A 19,137-nucleotide genomic window follows, 5' to 3' on the forward strand; every position below is an offset into this window, starting at 1 on the left:
CATATCATTATGATACCCATAAGAATAATTTTCATAACTATCATTATCATCATTACACACCCCAATTAGCAAATCCTCAGAGCATCACCAGACATACTTAACGAGGTAATTAAGGCTTCAAACGAGACATAAGTCACTTGATAATTATTCTTGAAAATTAGGCGAGAGTGATAATACGATGATAAAATTTTTTGTACCAATTATCTTCGTTTACGAGTGATTTTGGCCTAATAAAAGCCTTGCTTATTACTTGCAATAAACCCTAAGATGTCTGGTGCAAGGGGCCATGGGTTATAATGAGGCCTGAAAGGCAAATAAGTTAGAGTTTAAAGTGGCAATGAAATTCATGAATTAATGAAAGGAAATGGGCCTGCCCAAATTATCAAGCTGGTAATTTTTGTTCCACAGGGTATTTTCTTTTAATTCTATGTTTGTTTCAGTCCTCCCTCTCTGTCTCTGTTGTTGTTGATTGGTTTGGCCATAAACCCAGCACGGGCTCTTGCTCGTAAAGTCCGTGGTTCGCTGTTTATTAAAAATTCAATGAAAAATCGAGTTTCCTGTACAGCGTATAATCAAGGCCACCGAAAATACATCTATCTTTCGGTGGTCTCGGTAAAATGCTGTCTGAGCCGCGGCCCATGAAACTTTAACCATACCCTGTCCTAAATCGTTACCAAAGGCACGATTATGGCTAACTTTAACCTTAAATAAAACAAAAACTACTGAGGCTAGAGGGCTGCAATTTGGTATGTTTGGTAGTTGGAGGGTGGATGATCAACATACCAATTTGCAGCCCTCTAGCCTTAGAGGTTTTTAAGATCTGAGGGCGGACAGAAAAAGTGCGGACAGAAAACTAAGATACAAATTAGGAGAATTAACCAATAACATACAATGCTATTAATCCTGCATCAAACGGATAAGTTTCTTCTCGCCCGTTGAAATCTCCTTGAATAAAAATGGCCTCTGCAATATCGTAAACTGACTTCAAACTTTGCCAGATTTTCAGGCCTCACTTTTTATATATATATATATATATATATATATATATATATATATATATATATATATATATATATATATATATATACATATATATATATATATATATATACATACATGTCTATAAATATGAATATATAAATATATATATATATATATATATATATATATATATATATATATATATATATATATATATATATATATATATATATATATATATATATATATATATATATATATATATAGAGAGAGAGAGAGAGAGAGAGAGAGAGAGAGAGAGAGGGCATCGCTCCTTAACTGCTGCAGGATACCCAGGAACTTTAAACACGAAAGCGTAAGAACCAAAGGTATCCGAAGGATGCATTCTTACGAGGACGCCCTGGATCCTGCCCCCCCGCCCCCGGCCCCACTGGTTGTTGTGGGCAGCGTCGAGAGTGACCTTGAGAGGAGGAGGAGGAGGAGGAGGAGGAGTAAGAGGAGGAGGGAGAGACGCTTCTACCTCTGGTTAGGAACAAGATAGGACAACGTCAAGAAACGCGAGGAGGTGATGGATAAGGGGGGAAGGAGAGTGAGTAGAAGACAAAAGAAGGAGGAAGAGGAAAAGGGGGAAGAATTAGGAGGAGGAGGAGGAATGGAAGAACGAGAGGGAAAGGAAAGAGAGAGAAAGGGAGGAGCAACAGTAGGAGAGAGAGAAAAATAGAGTAGAAGAATTGAAAGATGAGTAGAAAGAAGGAGGATCAAGGGAGACAGGATTAGGAGGTGGATGAGAGAGAGAGAGAGAGAGAGAGAGAGAGAGAGAGAGAGAGAGAGAGAGAGAGAGAGATATCGAAGACACTAATGTAGAATAGAAACCTAAAACAAAAAGTATACTTACAAAGTGCAAACTCACCAATTACCGAGAGAGAGAGAGAGAGAGAGAGAGAGAGAGAGAGAGAGAGAGAGAGAGAGAGAGAGAACTAGGAAGGAATCAAAAGAATAGAAGCCTAAAAAAAAGTATACTTGCAAACTCACCAATTTCAGAGAGAGAGAGAGAGAGAGAGAGAGAGAGAGAGAGAGAGAGAGAGAGAGAGAGAATGTTTAGGAATTAGGAAGACATCGAAGAGAGTAATGCAAGATAGAAGTAGAGAGAGACAGAGAGAGAGAGAGAGAGAGAATGAGCAAACCAACTTGGAAAAAAAAAAAAAAGAAATAAGACAAAATACAATAAATTTGAGAAGCGAGGCAACTTGCACTTAGGTTACAAATCTGCGGGGAGTCACGGCGAGTCAGCAACCGCGCTATTAAGTGGGCTCCGTCCTGTCAGGCTAACTACAGCCAAGTGGCTGTTGTTAGGGAGTTTATGTATTAACGTCGGAACGCTAAGCATTATAATTGCCAGACAATTACAGCTCATGCGCAGGTCAATTACAAATTGGTCCGCTTTGCAGCTCATCACACAATGAGAGAGAGAGAGAGAGAGAGAGAGAGAGAGAGAGAGAGAGAGAGAGAGAGAATTGCGGTGTAGTCTAAAATTGTAAACACATACAGAGTTGTTTAAATACTAAATTCTTACCACCTGAGAGAGAGAGAGAGAGAGAGAGTCTTGGTTATGTGAGTTATCTAAATACTAAATTTTTACCACCTGAGAGAGAGAGAGAGAGAGAGAGAGAGAGAGAGAGAGAGAGAGAGAGAGAGAGAGAGAGAGAGATTCTTCTCGGCTACATAAATATGCTTGAATTGCCAGCAATTTTAGAACAGAGTTTAAGCCCTAAAATATTTTGCTACTTAAAACACACACACACACACACACACACACACACACACACACACACACACACACACACACAGACACACAGGAAATTCTCACTGAAAAAAAATTCCTGCAGAATTACTTTCACTGCATACAGACTTATTTAGTATCTCCAATTTCAGAACTTACACTGCAAATAATTTCATTTTTTACACAGTGTCCTCTAAATCATCTTCCCTTTAAACAAGTAAAAAATGCGCCGAAGTTTCTTCGGCACAATCAGGTTTTCTGTACAGCCGCTACAGCGTATAATCAAGGCTACCGAAAATAGATTTATCTTTCCGTGGTCTCGGTATAATACTGTATGAGCCGCGGCCCATGAAACTTTAACCACGGCCCGGTGGTGGCCTGGCCTACATCGTTGTCAGACGCACGATTATGGTTAATTTTAACCTTAAATGAAATAAAAACTACTGAGACTAGAGGGCTACAATTTGGTATGTTTAATGATTGGAGGGTGGATGATCAACATACCAATTTGCAGCCCTCTAGCCTCAGTAGTATACAAGATGTGAGGGTGGACAGAAAAAAGTGCGGACAGACAGACGAAGCCGGCACAATAGTTTTCCTTTACAGAAAACTAAAAATACCTGATTGGATCATAAGTCAAATTCGTCTACTGCATTTTTCCCCCCGACGCCAATAAATCAATCGTATGAATCAATTTCCTGTCACAGTTTACGCTTGATTAACCCAGACTCTATCGGGTCCATCTTGGAAGGAGATTTTGGAAGGGGCGGGTGTTACAGGGGAGGTTGAAAGGGTTTGGAAGGGGGGGAGGGGGGTGTTATTGGATGGAAGATAAGCTGATGCTATCTAGTGTTTTAAAGAAATATCAGATTAGTTGATAAACGAAGAAGAATCCCAAGAAATCGACCTTTTCTCATTGCTAGAATCTACACCCAATGTGTGTGTGTGAGAGAGAGAGAGAGAAATGCCAAGAATTCAATCTTTTCTCAGTATTGAAGACCAGCGAATTTCACATAATAAGATAATGGGCTACATTCAATACGTTTGAGAGAGAGAGAGAGAGAGAGAGAGAGAGAGAGAGAGAAATATGCTAAGAGATCAATCTCTTCTGAGTACTGAAGTCCAACGAATTTCACAAAATAAGACAATGAGCTACATTCAAAACATTTGAGAGAGAGAGAGAGAGAGAGAGAGAGAGAGAGAGAGAGAGAGAGAGAGAGAGAGAGAGAGAGAGAGAAATATGCCAAGAAATCAATCTTTTCTCAGTACTGAAGTCCAAAGAATTTCACAAATTAAGACAATGGGCTACATTCAAAACGAGAGAGAGAGAGAGAGAGAGAGAGAGAGAGAGAGAGAGAGAGAGAGAGAGAGAGAGAGAGAGAGAGACTTTTAAGCATCTCAGGAATGAAGTATTACAACTTGGGCGATCTTAAAATATCCAGTTCGTCTGGGATGGAGAGAGGGATGAGAGAGAGAGAGAGAGAGAGAGAGAGAGAGAGAGAAAGATATTGAGTTAGTGAACAAAGACGTAATAAGACTTCCAGTCGATGATATCCTCACTTTTGTTTTATTATAATAATAATAATAATAATAATAATAATAATAATAATAATAATAATAATAATAATAATAATAATCAGCTTAAGAAAAAAACAATATAAATAAAAAGAACTCTCGGTCACGGGGCATTACCACTGCCCAATGGGCAGAATTCGCTTATGCAAAGGAATTAAATTGGCTATTCAGCGAAGGTCTCTCTCTCTCTCTCTCTCTCTCTCTCTCTCTCTCTCTCTCTCTCCATTCCAGACGAATTGGATGTTTTAAGGTCGTCAAGGTTGTAATACTTCACTTCTCAGATGCTGTAAAATCTCTCTCTCTCTCTCTCTCTCTCTCTCTCTCTCTCTCTCTCTCTCTCTCTCTCTCTCTCTCCATTCCAGGCGAACTGGATATTGTAAGATCGTCAAAGTTGTAATACTTCATTTCTCAGATGCTTCAAGGTCTCTCTCTCTCTCTCTCTCTCTCTCTCTCTCTCTCTCTCTCTCTCTCTCTCCCTTTGAATAGGACAAAGTTAGTTTTAATCATCTCGCCTTCTCAGGCCACTGACCTCCCAGATTACAGTCTGTGGACGGCATTAACACGCCACAGGTTACCTGTATAATGACATACCGTTCCTTCATAAACAAAGAATCATCATACCTAGATACATTGTAAGTGGGATAATTCATTATACATGGTCTACTGTTTCTTCAGTTACTGCCTTAATATTAACGTATTGTCAATCAATGTGTTTATTTATCATAATGATTCACTACAGACACTGTTTACCTAATTTTTGTATTAGTGAAACTCATTAATGTTGGTTAATATTAACCAATATTAAAGAATATTGGTTGTATTATATAGTTCAGTACATCAACAATACCTCTGCTATTGATTTTTATTAATAAAAAAATCAATGATAAAATATTGTATATGTTTACAGATACAAATGATATCTATATTTTTCTTTACATAGTTTGTGCTAACAGCGTCTGTATTAATGATTTTTGCTAATCAAATCATATTTTTTTATTTTATCTGTACCTGCCCATTAGCATAACAATGATATAGGATTTTTATTATATCTATTTACATATATAATACATTTATTATATAATATATACATGTGTATATATAATATGCATGTGCATTGTGTAAATACACATTATACCTATTCATTCATTCCATCTATACTTTCATCCTTTAATTAATCTAAATGAATATGAAAGATAAATCACACTTATCCTTTATATATAAATTATATAACTTTAGGAACAACGACTCTTGGAAAGACGCAGGTTATATGATTCAGAAAGTACAGAGGAAGGTGAAGCATCCCAAAGTCTGGTTGACCTCCGAGTTTGTGACGTCCATTCAGTATATGAGAGGAATTGACGGGCACATGCCCGAGTGCCCATAACCAAACTGGCAAGAGAGAGAGAGAGAGAGAGAGAGTAGAGGGGAGAGAGAGAGAGAGAGAGGGGGAATGCCCAGTAACCAAACTGGCAAGAGAGAGAGAGAGAGAGAGAGAGAGAGAGAGAGAGAGAGAGAGAGAGAGAGAGAGAGAGAGAGAAATGACTTGACTTATACTTATAGCCAACCTGGCAAGAGAGAGAGAGAGAGAGAGAGAGAGAGAGAGAGAGAGAGAGAGAGAGAGAGAGAGAGAGAGAGAGAGGAATTAAAGGCTACAAGAAGGGAATACCCATAAACAAAATGGCAACAGAGAGAGAGAGAGAGAGAGAGAGGACTGGGAGTGGGCACAGTTGATGGAGGAGGAAGGGTAGGGGTCGGGCCGGGCATCCATGCCCAAACCTGCAATAAGGAAAGCAGGCTACATGCCACCACACAAGGGCAGACGTGGCGCCTTCCAGTAAACAAAGCGAGCCACAAATACAGGACCCTAAGACACAGAAGAAGAAGAAGAAGAAGAAGAAGAAGAAGAAGAAGAAGTATGAACGCAAGTTGAATGATGAAGAGCAACCTCTCCTAGTATAGCAATTCTGCAGGGGCAACGACGAGCACCCGCTGTGCATGCGGAATCAGCTGTAATTGCTGAAGGGACCTACTTCTTGGAGCCAGGGAAGGGTATCGATGGGTTTCATAGAATAAAGCCAGTGGCGCCTGGAATGGTATTGGCTAAGTTTTATACCCACTAGGCAAGTGTGTGTATATATGTATGTATGTATATATATATATATATATATATATATATATATATATATATATATATATTATATATAAGTAAAGGACCAAAAGTCGAAAGGCCTTGCAGCACTCCATTGTTTCTCTTTCCTTCGTGGATTTTGTCTTTATTTATATATATTCATCATTCATCACGTTCCACATTTTCGTGATTCACTTATATACATACATACATATATATATATATATATATATATATATATATATATATATATATATATATATATATATATATATATATATAAGTAAAGGACCAAAAGTCGAAAGGCCTTGCAGCACTCCATTGTTTCTTTCGTGATTTTGTCTTTATATAATATATTCATCACGTTCCACATTTCCGTGATTTAGTTATATATATATATATATATATATATATATATATATATATATATATATATATATATATATATATATATTATCCTGGTGATGTTTGCAACCTATCAATGAAAAATGATTCAGGTTATACGAGTATCTATCTAGTCGCCCAACTTAATTTATGGCAGACCGTAATATCAGCACTCGGAGGTTAACGTATATCCTTGAGCGATTGAGAAGAAGAAGAAGAAGAAGAAGAAGAAGAAGCAGAAGAAGAAGAGGAAAGAGAGAGAGAGAGAGAAGCCAGCGAAAGCATAATACAAAATAACCGACGAGTACGTGATAGGAATCGACTGAGTACGAAACTAAAAGAAATGCGATTCCACTCGACTCCTGACCTTCCCAGCGCGCGGTAACGGTATACCTTAAAAGAACGCTCAGAGACATCTATTGGCGGCCGATAAAATTACACGTGAGTAAACATTCGCAGATTATTTCATGTATTTGATCTCCTCCTTGCCTATTTGGCTTTTAAACGTCGTTATTAACATTCCGAGGGCTTTGTCGTCTATGTGAAGTAAAAGAACGGAGACAAATATTGGCGGCCGATAAAATTACACATGAGTAAACATTTGTAGTAGAGTATCTGATATATATCATCTTTTCCTTGAATATAATTCTGGCCTAAAAACATTGGTATTAAGAATCTGAGGGCTTTGATATCTATGAAACGTAAAATAACCTCTTGGGTAAACACTTATATAGCCTGTGTTATACATATTATCTTGTCCTTGGCTCTACGGCAAAAAAAAAAAAAAAAATGATTAGTAATCTGAACCCTTTGATATTCGTGTCCCAAGATTGAATCAGATGCGCAGATTGATGAGAAAGTCTATACAAGCAAAAAATGCGCCGAAGGTTCTTCGGCGCAATCGAGTTTTCCATACATCGTATAATCAAGGCCACCGAAAATAGATCTATCTTAACCACGGGCCAGTGGTGGCCTATCTTATATCATTGCCAGAAGCACGATTATGGCTAACTGTAACCTTAAATAAAATAAAAACTACTGAGGCTAGAGGGCTGCAATTTGCTATGTTTGATATCTGGAGGGTGGATGATCGACATACCAATTTGCAGCCCTCTAGCCTCAGTAGTTTTTAAGATCTGAGGGCGGACAGAAAAAGCGCGGACAGAATAAAGCACGGACAGAGAAAAAAGTGCGGACGGACAGACAATGCCGGCACAATAGTTTTCTTCTCAGAAAACTAAAACAGTTCTATTGATTGGACTGATTTATGGCGACTAAACCTGGCGTCACATCATCTAGATTACTGACGCAGCCGAAAAGACGATATTACGGTGTTACTGCCGCTAATATCTAATAAAATACCAATACTCACACTATTACGAAAAACCGATATTGTTATATCGTAACGGCGCTATCGTCACAAAACGATACAAAACGATAAGAAAGATGAAGATAATTGAAGACAGCTTTCCCGGTGGTTATCTGGGATCAGCCGAGTGGAAATTAAACAAAACAGCCTCCGGGATGCCAAGATGACTGCGAGAGAGAGAGAGAGAGAGAGAGAGAGAGAGAGAGAGAGAGAGAGAGAGAGAGAGAATATCTGGATTCTCTACAGTTAACAGGATAGGTTGCTGGTTTGCAATACTGAGAGAGAGAGAGAGAGAGAATATCTGGATTCTCTACACCTAACAGGATAGGGTTGCTGATTTGTAATGCTGTGAGAGAGAGAGAGAGAGAGAGAGAGAGAGAGAGAGAGAGAGAGAGAGAGAGAGAGAGAGAGAATATCTGGATTCTCTACAGTTAACAGGATAAGTTGCTGGTTTGCACTAGAGAGAGAGAGAGGTTGCTGATTTAACAGGATAGGGTTGCTGATTTGTAATGCTGTGAGAGAGAGAGAGAGAGAGAGAGAGAGAGAGAGAGAGAGAGAGAGAGAGAGAGAGAGAGAGAGAGAGAGAGAGAGAGAATATTTACAAGCTACACTGATTGAACAGGGACGGTTTTTGTAATACAGAGAGAGAGAGAGAGAGAGAGAGAGAGAGAGAGAGAACATGTCTACAAGCCTACACTAATTGTACCTACAAGCCTGCAATCACTGAATAGGGCCGTTATTTTCCAGTCCAGAGAGAGAGAGAGAGAGAGAGAGAGAGAGAGAGAGAGAGAGAGAGAGAGAGAGAAATATCACAAACCCGACAGGAAAACCCCTACGGTTTAAAAGAAACCATTCAAAGGATTAAACCCTCTAACAGAAGGATCTAATCCCACTACAGCCGAGAGGAAACTTCGTAGGATTGAAAAGCCGATCCTTTTACGGATGTCAGATGACGCTTACAAAAACACACACACAAGCTCTCTCGACTGACCATTTCACAAACCCCTCTCCGCCACCACACCCGCACCCCATCCAAGTTGAGGGGCCCACAGGTGGGGAATATATTGAGGTGGGTGGGTGGGGATACTGGGAGGGGGGAGGGGTCCATCACGAAATGCTAGGTCATCAAAGGGTAAATTCTCCACTCTTTAAGAGGTCGACCTGAAGGCTTTCAACTTGGACGAAAATAGAACCCATTGAGTCGTGGGGGGAGGAGGAGGAGGAGGAGGAGGAGGAGGAGGAGGAGGAGGAGGAGGAGGAGGAGGAGGAGGTGGAGGAGGAGGAGGAGGAAAGAAGATACAAGCTGGTCTCTACGTCTCCCCTGAGAGAAGGATTATAAAGGAAAGGGGATTAAAGTGTTATTGAACTTTGATTGTCAAAAGACGAGACATGAAGAATAAAAAGTGTTACTGTAACGCAAAGTGCAACACTTATGCTTCATTTCTTTAGAGAAGGAGATAAATAAAAGCTTGAGTGACTCTCTTTGTGAGAAAGGAAAAGGTAACGGATTAAGTCTTAAGTTATAAAATATCATTTGGGGGATACTATAAAAATATTTTTTGCCAAGGGAAAAAATCGAAAAGATTCAAGTAAAATAAATATAAAACATATTTTTTGGCAAAGGAAAAAATGAAAAGATTCAAGTAAAATAAATATCAAAGATGTTTTTTTTGGCAAGGAAAAAACGAAAAGATTCAAGTAAAATAAATAAATAAATATCGAAACTATTTTTAGACAAGGAAAATATAATGGCCAATTCAAATAAAAAATATCATTTTGGGATGACAGGAAAAATATTTTTAGAGGGAAAAAACTGAAACGATTCAATTGAAAAAAAAATATATATAATTTTGGCGTAATATACAAATACTTTTCTGTCAAATAAGATGAAAAGAAAAGTTTAATTTTAAAAGAATTTTGGTTGAAGAAAAAATATAAAACTGAAAGACTGAATGAAAAAATTAAGAAAAACAAAAGTCCTGAAACAGAAAATGAAATATTGGACAAAAGAGAGAATAACGAAAATGGAAAAGTAACTTCCGGATAAATGTAAAAATCTGAAAATTTAATCAACATTAGGTTTGGTCGACGCTTGAATGGGTGACCATCTCTCTAATGAGAGGCATCGTTTTCACATGGACTCAAGGACTATAAACAAAACTTGCAGCAGACTTTCGAAGCTTGTATGAGCGGCAATAGGCCACAATGAGGCCTATCAAGCCAATAGCTTGGTTGGAATTACATGTTAATTATCTCTCTGTAATTCCAACCAATAACTTGGTTGGAATTACATGTCACTTATCTCACTGTAATTCCAACCGATAGGTTGGTTGGAATTACATATCACTTATCTCACTGTAATTCCAACCAACAATTTAGTTGGAATCACATGTCCCTTATCCCACAGTAATTCCAACCAGTAGCTTGGCTGGAATTACATGTCATCTTGTATCCCAACATAGGTTGGTTGGAATTACATGCCACTTATCAACCAACCAATTGCTTGGTTGGAATTACATGTCGACATCTTACTGTGATTCCAACTTTGGATTACAAGTCATTTATCTGTAAATTCCAACTAATAGCTTGAACCAATGTCACTAATTCCAACCAATAACTTGGCTGGAATTACAGTGAGATAAGTAACATTATAGAACTTTCGTCATTCAGAGACAAAGTTCAGAGAGTTACAATGTAAATTCCCCCCCGGGAGTATTAAGTCGTAAAAAAGTTCTTAAGAGAAGTCATGTACTGGAAATGATGGTAGTAATGGCATGGTAATGGGAGAAGCAGAAATGGCAATTGTAGTTATAATCACGGTAATAATGGGGGGCAACAAAAAACAGAAGAATCTCAAGGACAATATTATTTTCATAACAGACTTTTGGACTCTTGAGCTGCACAGCCAATAATTTCACGGCTGGGGTTTCAAAAAAGCAACGTAATTGCTGTCTCTCTTGGGGAGCTTTTTCTGGTCTTGTTTGTTTACTGTAATGCTACGTAAGTACTGGTGTGTGTATATATATATATATATATATACACACACACACACACACACACATATATATATATATATATATATATATATATATATATATATATATATTCTTATTAATTTATTCATATACACTACACTATACGAAAAATATACATCTGATACATATTCACATCTGACAATTTATCAAAAAATATGCAACAAATATATTATAAAGTGATATCCGGTAAAAACCGTTCATACACACGCATACATACATAAATACATACATGCATACACACATGTACTCAAATAGTTACCTAAAAATAGCAAAAAAGTCTCTCAGATTTCCAATCTATTCACTGACCTTCATTGGTAGTCATCAATCACTCAAGAAGGCAGAAATAATAAGCTTGAAAAATTGCATTGGCACGACTAAGCTACTTCCAGGGTCCGAAATCAAGCACACTTACATACTCACGTCAATGGCATGTAGTATGGCGGAAGTATGACGAATGGGTACGAAGTAATTACCTTTTAATAAAGGTAAACAGGTAAAATACTCGACTGGTGAGGCTCAGTAAGAATGTGAACAAACTTATGTCAGCAACTTGTTGCACACAAGTCACAACAGGTTGGATACAATTCGACGACTCTTTGGTAATCCTGATCAATGTTTCAAACGAGTATCCAGTCTTGGCCGAAGACTTGTTCTCCACTTAAAGTTGTCGACTTGTTGAAGAATATGCACAAACCTAAGTCGCACACACGTCACAAACAGATTGCATACAAGTCGACGACTTTTCGGTAGTCCTAACGTGTTTCAAAATAATTACCTTTTAACAAAGGTAAAATACTTACCTAAAAGGCTCAGTGGAATAATGAGGGGGAATGAATACACACAAACTTATGTCGGCAACTTGTCGCACACAAGTCACAAACAGGTTGGATACAAGTTTACAACTTTTTGGTAATCCTGACCAATGCTTCATACAATCATCAAACATTGGTCCAAGATTTGTTATTCTCTCAAAGTTATTGACTTGTTTAAGAATATGCAAAAACTGTAATTGGCAACTTGTCACACACATGTCACAAACAGGTTTACTACAAGTCGACGACTTTTTGGTAGTCATACCTGTATTTGATACGGCTATCTTGCACTGGCCAACGATTCGTTCTTCACCTAAAGTCGTTGACTTGTTTTCAACATGTTTGTGATATGTATGCGATAAGTTACCGACGTCTGTCTATGACATGTTTTATTGTAGCGTGGATGCACCTTAAGAATAAGACTAAAGATTTTACATACATATACAGTACACAAGTACTGATTCTCTCTCTCTCTCTCTCTCTCTCTCTCTCTCTCTCTCTCTCTCTCTCAAAGAAGTTCTGAGATATAGGAGGTTTTGGTTCTTCGACTCTCTCTCTCTCTCTCCTCTCTCTCTCTCTCTCTCTCTCTCTCTCTCTCCACAGAGGTTCTAAGACTTCAAAACACTATCCTCTAAAATTCAGGATCTCAAACCTAGAAGATATTTTCCTATTCGTGTCACCTAGACTCAACATGGAGTACGACATGGATTGGAGTAAGATATAGATAAGACATGGAGTAAGATATAGAGTAAGACATGAATTAAGACATGGGCCAAGTCTCTTAACGTCACAGGGAAACGACCATTTCGATCAAAGTCGGTTTGTCTCGGATTATGCTAGACAAGTTCTTACGCATGCGCCCTGATCCAACCTTTGGGAAACACGTCCTTTATCGAACTGTAGCTTTCAAGTTGTTGCTCTGTGTACGTGTGTGTATGTATATCCAGTGTCTTAAGTACACACACACTCTAGTATGATATTTATTCAGTGTCTTAAGTAACACTTTCACACACACTAACTGCCCTTAAACTGGTTGGTATGTAAATAGATCCTTTATTAAGAAAATGCACAGAACAACTATGGCTAACTGATAAAGTCTGATATGCCATGTAAATGAGATCCTGTTATATAATTGTATTATATACAGAACAATATATATGATATGATAAATTTATATATATATATATATATATATATATATATATATATAAATTAAATTTCACAACCTTGTTCCCCCTTCCACTCTGCAACCAACCCTTCCCCCTTTCTACAACCTCCTTCAACACCCTCCCTCTCCCTCCACCACCTCCCTCATGCCTCCTCCTCCTCCCCCCTTCTCACCAACACAGCACCAACATCCATACAAGGGCTATAAATAAACACAGCTAACACACAGCGTCCATGTTTTCCTGTGGTCATCTACACAGGCGCCGACGTTGTAAAACCATTCATACGCTCGTTCGGACGAGAAATATGTTTCTTTTTCTTGCAAACCGTCCCGTTTGGAGACTTTCGCAATATTCGAGTGTATTTCATACAATTTCAGTGTATGTTGAGTGTATTTGGGTATACTGAGTGTTTGTGGATGTACTTGTTTCAGTTTCATGGTTTATTTTTGGTAAATCAATGTAAGGTTTATTCCACACAATGAGAGCTACAACTGTAATTTGATCTCTGAACACGAGAAAGTTTTCATGACAAAATAAAGCAATGTTTTTACGTAATGTTTTTGTTTTATTACATCTAATTGAATCGAAATCAACTTAGACCAGAAATGAACATTTGAATGATCAATATACAGTTATGCATCGGGTCTCATTGTGACTGTTTGCCAATTGCAAAAGGCTTATCATTCGGGCATTTTTTGCACCCGTGCGAAATGGCCGAATTGTATCCAATGAAAATTTCGTTTGACCCCAAAAAACATTTCTTATAATCGCCTCAGCCTTTTATCCAGACCTAAAACCTGCAGAGTTTAGAATTCTATCCTGCAGAGGAATAATCTAAGAGATATGAACTAAATCTAATATAAAAAAAGTTCTACAAAATTTTTCATCCTTTGTAAACAAAATGAATCAATTCTGTCACTTTCTTTAAATTTTTTTTTTGCTGAGATATTGGCAGGCTTCCTGTATCTGCCAGGTGTACTGTTTATATATTTGGGACTTAGACAAGAACCATCAGCTGCAAACCGTTTGAGAGAGAGAGAGAGAGAGAGAGAGAGAGAGAGAGAGAGAGAGAGAGAGAGAGAGAGAGAGAGAGAGTTACAAAAAGCTCTCCCAGTGCATTGTCTAAACACACAGGAGATTACTTCTACGCTTTCCTTAGCACTTGAGAAATCTTCGATGTTGTTTTAACAACAGCATTTGGGAAACAGCTGTTGCTGGCGTTTGTTTGTGTTTCTCTCTCTCTCTCTCTCTCTCTCTCTCTCTCTCTTCTTCTAGGACGTGCATTTAAAGTAGGTTTGAACCGTCAGAGTCATGTGAACTGGTACACTTGTAAAAAATTGCTCTCTCTCTCTCTCTCTCTCTCTCTCTCTGTCTGTCTGTCTGTCTGTCTGTCTGTCTGTCTGTCTGTCTCTCTCTCTCTCTCTCTCTCTCTCTCTCTCTCTCTCTCTCATATAACAGTTGATATTGAAACTCTTACTCACTCTGCAGTCTTGTTCTGGTCTCACTGTGACTCATTACCGCAGATGACAAGCTCCTAATGTCAGTCACAAATTTCTAAGGGTTTTTTATCCTTTCAGGATTATCGTACATCAGCACCCGAGCGCCTTTACAAAAAAACTATCGTGCAAACTACAAATTTATTTCCTTTATAACCTTCAATCATAAAAAAATAAAATGATAGTAACAAATAAATAAATAATATATCAAATAAATGAATATATACACAAAAAACAAAAACACACAAAACAAAAATAGTAATCAAATATAAACATTAGGCAACCGAGAAACTATCACACGATGACGTCACGGTACCTTAAGGGTTAGTTACAGTCAACTAATAAGGAAGAGAATCGTCTCATTAATTTCACATTTATCTTTTTGTATTTCTTTTTTATTTATTTCTTTGTATATATTATTAATTTTTCATGTATTTATTATTAATTTTTCTTGTATTTCATGGATTTATTAATGTCATTTTCATTCTATTATTAAATATTTTTTTAAGTTTAATTCAATTTTTTAAGTTAATAATAATAATAATAATAATAATAATAATAATAATAATAATAATAATAATAATAACCTAATTATAATTTAACCCTAATACCTGGATAGGTTACCGTCAGTGCCTAGCACCTTGCAACAGCCTTTGGGAAGCAGATGCGAGTACCAGTGGGTTACAATGAGGCAAGAGAGGCCAAAAGTAAACAGTAATTACTCCATTCAATTTTATTAATTTTAATAAATGTACGTAAAGAGTTAGGAGACCAAATTGGCCTTATGCCAACACTGGCCACTGCACAGGGTTGGGTAAGGTGTGCTGGAGGCGATGAGAGGCCTGGTGTGGACCTCTGGATTGCCAAATATATATATATATATACAAATATATATATACCACACACAAACAAGCAGAATAAATTCAACATAATCCAAGCTTTTTTGAGGCGGTACGTAACGTCTCACTAGCCAGGAACATCCGTTCCGACAATTTCACATTATGACCGTCACTCTGGACCGTTACGGGCGCATAAGCACGGACATAAAAAGTCAGGAGGCGTACAAAAAGCGCCGTCTACACTTCCTCATTCCTTGTAAGACTGATTCACCCAGTCGAGAATCTTAACGAGCTTCGCCTTAGGGTGAGGCTGGAAGAGAGACTCCCTGGAATAAGAATCACCGGAAAAAGATTTGCTGGAACAGACTCGCTGGAAAAAGACTCTCTGGAATAAGATTCACCGGAAAAAGATTTGCTGGAACAGACTCGCTGGAAAAAGACTGACTGGAGAAAAACACCCCATGGAAAAGACTCCCTGCAACAGATTCGCTGGAAAAGGGCTTGCTGGAATAGATTTGCTGGAACAGACTCAATGGAAGACTCGCTGGAACAGACTAACTGGAATGGATTCGCTGGAATGGACTCACTAGAAGAAGGCTCGCTGGAACAGACTCGTTGGAAAGGATTCGCTGGAAGAAGGCTCGCTGGAGCAGACTCCTGGAATATATTCACTGGAATAAATTCGCTGGAACAGGCTCGATGGAACACTCAATGGAAAGGATTCACTGGAAGAAGGCTCGCTGGAATAGACTTGCTTGAAAAAGACTTGATGGAAGAAACTCCCTGAAATAGACTCGCTGGAAGAAGGCTTGCTGGAAAAGTCTCTCTGGAAAAAAGGCTTGGTGGAATAGACTCGCTGGAAAAAGACTTAGTGGAATAGACTGGCTGGAACAGACTCACTGGAAAAATACTCGATGGAACAGATTCTCTGGAAAAGACTTGTTGGGAAAAAGAGTCGCTGGAACAGACTTGCTGGAAAAATACTTGCTGGAAAGACTTGCTGGAAAAATACTCTCTGGAAAAAGACTTACTGAAAAAAGACCCCCTGGAAAAGACTCACTGCAAAAGATTCGCTGGAAAAAGGCTTGCTGGACTGGAAAAGACTCGCTGGAAAGACTCCTGGAACAGACTCCCCATAAAATGTCACACTGGAAAAATTAAGTGATAGTTATAACCAATGATCGGGGAATATGATAACTGATGAAAGTGAGATTATTATTATTATCATTATTATTATTATTATCATTATTATTCAAAATGAATAAGCTTTTTAATAGGCCTAAAAGTCATATTCAATCAGGCAAAAATAAAATTAGGCTTTGCACTCGGAATCTGATGACACACCCACAAAATGTAAAGGAATCTGATCCACACTGAGAGAGAGAGAGAGAGAGAGAGAGAGAGAGAGAGAGAGAGAGAGAGTACACACGTCACTGGAAATACAAAACTTTTATCTCGCCCAAAACATTGAGGTGAACAATCTCTCTTTAATTCTCCTTCCCGACCCAAAATCTTTCCACCCCCTCTGCCATAGTTCCATTAAAACCATCCTATGGTAGGGGGAGGTAGGGAGGGGGTGGGGGGAAGAAGGGCATGGCACCATAATGGCACCATAATGCAATCAATGTGACGGGCAGGTAAGCAGGGCTCATTATATATGCGTGGTTGTGTGCCTGTTGGGTTATAGCAGTCTGGTTGTGTTTGCGTTTTCGAGGGTTTTAAGAGAGAGAGAGAGAGAGAGAGAGAGAGAGAGAGAGAGAGAGAGAGAGAGAGAGAGAGAGAGAGAGTATTCTTTCTCCATCAAGTTACCATAAATGGGGAAAATATTTCAATATGAATCTACATATTTTATATATTTATTTATATATTCCCTTCTTTATTTAACACTTGTTTGGTACTAAAGCCAATAACCCTGGGCACCTAATGCCCCTATCTGGCCCATGCCCCAAAAAAAACTCCCAAAAAATGGGTCCTAAAAGGAATGTAATTTGACCCCCAAAAGATGCCCAAAAAGACACGCCTGTCGAAGAAAGGAAAATCATAAGAATCAGAGAAACCATAGGCAGGAAATGAGTTCCAAAGCCTTGCAGTTGAGGGAAAATAAAGGTCACTAAATAAAGCAATCCGGGAATGACTTATTTTTAAAGAGGATTAAGTAAGGAAGAGGTGGGTTGACGGGTGACGTCATGTGACATAAATACCTTATATCCATCCGGCGTCGATGACCGATTAAGATTGTGACCTCAAATTGTTTTTTTGAATAAAGCAACCAAGAGAGCAAGCAAGAGAAGCAAGCAAGCAAAAGAAGCAATAGAAGCAAGACAGCAAAAGCAAAAGAAGCAAGAAATCAAGAAATCAAGCAAATCAAGAATGCAAGTCATTCTTCCTGCCTGGTGACTAATCGAGACATTCGTATTCTTTATGACGGAATAACGGGTAAAAAAATGCGCCGAAGTTTCTTCGGCGCAATCGGGTTTTCTGTACAGCTTATAATCAAGACCACCGAAAATAGATCTATCTTTCGGTGGCCTCGGTATAATGCTGTATGAGCTGCGCCCCACGTGCCGGTGGTGGCCTGTCCTATATCGTTGCCAGAAGCACGATTATGGCTAACTTTAACCTTCAATGAAATAAAAACTACCGAGGCTAGAGGGCTGCAAATTGGTATGTTGATCATCCACCTTCCAGTCATCAAACAGACCAAATTGCAGCCCTCTAGCCTCAGTTGTTTTTATTTTATTTAAGGTTAAAGTTAGCCATAATCGTGTTTCTGGCAACGACGAACGATAGGCCACCACCAGGCCGTGGTTAAAGTTTCACGGACCGCGTCTCATACAGCATCGTACCGAGACCACCGAAAGATAGGTCTGTTTTCGGTGGCCTTGATTATACGCCGCAGCGGCTGTACAGAAAACCCTTCGGCGCATTTTTTACTTGTTTTATCTAATACTTGCAACTGACTTTACAGGCCAGGTTCAACAGACAATGGGTGAGAATGAGGCCTGAAAGCTGAGAAAAAAAGAGTCATAAATACCACAGAAGCTGACATCACCCCACAGCAACGACCAGAAATGACGAAGGCTTATCAGTGGCTTTATCAGTTTGTGTAACCGCAGTCATCAGATAAGGACTTATAATACTCTTATCGGCATCACAAAGGTTGCGCCTAATCTTATCTTGGCAGGCTGTCACGCTTGCCTTTGATTGCTGAAGTAGGATAGGTTGCATTACTGCGCATGAAGATGTACCTGTCTCACACACGTACACGAACAGTACATACATATATACATACATATATATATATATATATATATATATATATATATATATATATATATATATATATATATATATATATATCACACATTACCACAGGTGAAAAATACGAGACGGGTGTGGATCTGAGGTCGCCTATGGTCGGTATGTTTATCAGTATTGTCCCCTGAGAGTATGTTGTGATTTTTAGCCAAATGAGCTTTGAAGGCCACTCCTACCTCGACACCGGCCTGTGGGTGGGTATGTAGTCTCTAACGGTTGAGTATGTTCGTCAGTACTGTTCCTGTAGTATA

The sequence above is a fragment of the Macrobrachium rosenbergii genome, chromosome 55 (assembly GCF_040412425.1).
Source record: "Macrobrachium rosenbergii isolate ZJJX-2024 chromosome 55, ASM4041242v1, whole genome shotgun sequence".
Classification (NCBI taxonomy): domain Eukaryota; kingdom Metazoa; phylum Arthropoda; class Malacostraca; order Decapoda; family Palaemonidae; genus Macrobrachium; species Macrobrachium rosenbergii.